Source organism: Montipora foliosa, chromosome 10 (genome assembly GCF_036669935.1).
Source record: "Montipora foliosa isolate CH-2021 chromosome 10, ASM3666993v2, whole genome shotgun sequence".
In the NCBI taxonomy this organism is placed as follows: Eukaryota; Metazoa; Cnidaria; class Anthozoa; order Scleractinia; family Acroporidae; genus Montipora; species Montipora foliosa.
This window is the reverse complement of record NC_090878.1, coordinates 6,579,362-6,581,861: the sequence shown is the minus strand read 5'-3', so window position 1 is coordinate 6,581,861 and position 2,500 is coordinate 6,579,362. Positions and strand designations below refer to the sequence as shown.

The window sequence follows — 2,500 nt, the reverse complement described above, 5'->3', positions numbered from 1 at the left end:
TTAGGCCTTCAGTAGGTCTGTTATTGAACCGAGGTTTCCTTTCATATTATCTACAGCTTTACATTGTAATGTTAGCTTTTGTTACGAAATAATCAAATAAATGTCGGGCTGTGCGTTTTGGCTTGACATGGCTCCCAGTGTGTGTGAGAATACGGGGTTAATGCTGTTTCAATGGCTTGTGATGTGTCCAGTGACCAATAAAATAGAGCTTCCAGGGCAACGGGTTATATTCACTCATATCAACTGATCATTTTTTTGGAAAACACTTTAACCTTTTGTCAAATTAATGAAGGACCCAATCTTAGAATAACATAAAAACGAGAGACAGTTTATCCATGTTCAGAGATTGCATCAGTCACTGAAAAATTCAAGTTTTTTAATAATTATTGCTTTAATGTCATAAGTTTAAGCAGGTAAACTCCCTATTCCGGCTTATAAAATCTGATCTTTCTTTAATTTATTAACTGTGTGGCTTGACATTGCTTTGCATTCATTATTCAGTTAATTTTATTTCCATCAAACAAAGATGTATTTCTTAAACTAAGCAAGGCCTAACATGTCATTGTAAGTTAATGCTAAGCTGCACATGTCAACTTTATTTACAGTAGTATCACTCCTTTTTATTTCGTTCATATATGGAAGCTAAAAATATTACAGAAATTTATAAACCTACACTTTCTTTTCTGACAAAAAAAGTTACTACTTAGAATCAAAAAAAATGGTAAGAATGATTATAGTCCACACTTAAAGGTGACAAAACCTGTGATACTTTTTTGCAATTCCAGTCATAAATACTAAGTACAATACAGTTTACTGCTAAAATACATGTAATGGCTGAGATTTCTATCCATGTCTCCTGAACAACAATTTGCATTGTTTTGTTACGCCAGGTACAAAACACAAGTCTCTGTTTTACCAATACAGAAACAAACCTAAACATTCATTAAAGATAACCTTAGGCCTAATTAGACCTTAACAAGAGTTTTTAGGCCTAAGGTTAGCTTTAATGAATGTGTAGGTTTGTTTCTGTATTGGTAAAACAGAGAGCTGTGAGCTGAGCAAGACCTGTGACCTCAGTCCTGTGTTTTGTACCTGCCCGTTTTGTTACTATTATTAATTTTCAAAGTCAGCCACTGTGATTAGATTGGAGGGTGTAAAGTGAAGGTTGCAGGTTGCAGGTCATTCTTTTACCATAACTGAAACAACCCAAACCTTAACAAAAGTGCTAACTTTAAATTGGTACTATGATCAAAAAATCATTTCCTTGTTTCTTCAGATTCTGAAAGCGTGTTTGCTTAACACCTAACTGGCAAAATTTTGAGCTTTGAGTTTTATCCAAAGGCTGTTTATTTTGAGTGTAAGTTTTGGATTTCACGGTCCGCCATTACTCACGTTCAAAACTGGCCGATTGGACCTCAGAGGGTTGGATCTAGAGAAAATGACGTCATTTACCCACTAGCTTAAAATTTCAGCGTGTAAACGCAATTTATTACATATGCAAAACACGGGTTTAAAAGTCTGAAAGCCCAAAACTCCTGTGCTGCATATCAATTTGGCCGCGTACACACGCATTGCACTCTTAAACTAGTGAGTCTTTGACGTCATTTTCTCCTCGACCCAGCTCTCTCAAGATTTGAAAGTTAGTAATGGCGGACCAATAAATAAGAAAATTCCAGTTAAAATAAACAGGTGTCTCTTTAAAATCAGAACTTAAAACTTGGGTCAGTTAGTGTTTAGTTAACATAGTTTTGAAATCCAAAGAAAAAAAAGAATTGTTTTTTTGGTCGTAGTACCACTTTAAGGTTTAAACATTTTCTAAAGCAGAGAGTTTAGGCCTTATAATGTTAACATTAGTAAAGGGTTTCAAGTTGTTTCAGCTACGGTGAAACAACGAGCTGCAACCAAGTTAAACCTGCAATCTTCAACCTGCAGTTTACAACATCCATGATCAGATGGAATTACATCCATCTCTTTAGGTTGGTCCAACGGAAATATAATTTACTTTTTAACTCTTTAATTAAGTACCTGCACTAAATAGCGAAAGGGTTCCTCGATCATTTTTTTACTTCTTAATATTTGTATTTATTTTATGTCTTATGAGGTAATGTTTAAAAAACGAGCAGCAGTGTTTTATCGGGGTTTAAATTCATGAGGCGTAGCCAAGTATTTTTAGACCCGATAAAATATGTGCTGCAAGTTTTTTGAACGGTTTCAAAAACATTCCACTAAGAGCATGTCCCTCTGGACTCAAAACAATATTAGCATACAAGAAAAACAAGCTATGCCTTATTACTAACGAATACTAACTTTATTACTAAAGAATACTAACGAGGAGTTTTTTATCAGGTTATAAAGTTCATACACGTGACATTTTATCGGTGTTTTGATAGGCTGTTAATTAGGCTCATGAATTATTAACGAGTTTTCGAACATTATTTAATGTTAACACAGCTCATTAAAAACCTGTTTCATATTTTCTTTTCATGATTAATTGAATGTC

General features: G+C 34.2%; 1 protein-coding gene across 2 annotated transcripts in view; it reads right to left on the bottom strand.

The window, feature by feature from the left end:
* The window catches only part of LOC137974267 (receptor-type tyrosine-protein phosphatase S-like), a 50,902-nt gene that overhangs the window by 21,079 nt on the left and 27,323 nt on the right, over positions 1-2,500 (bottom strand). The gene's annotated exons all lie outside the window — the stretch shown is intronic.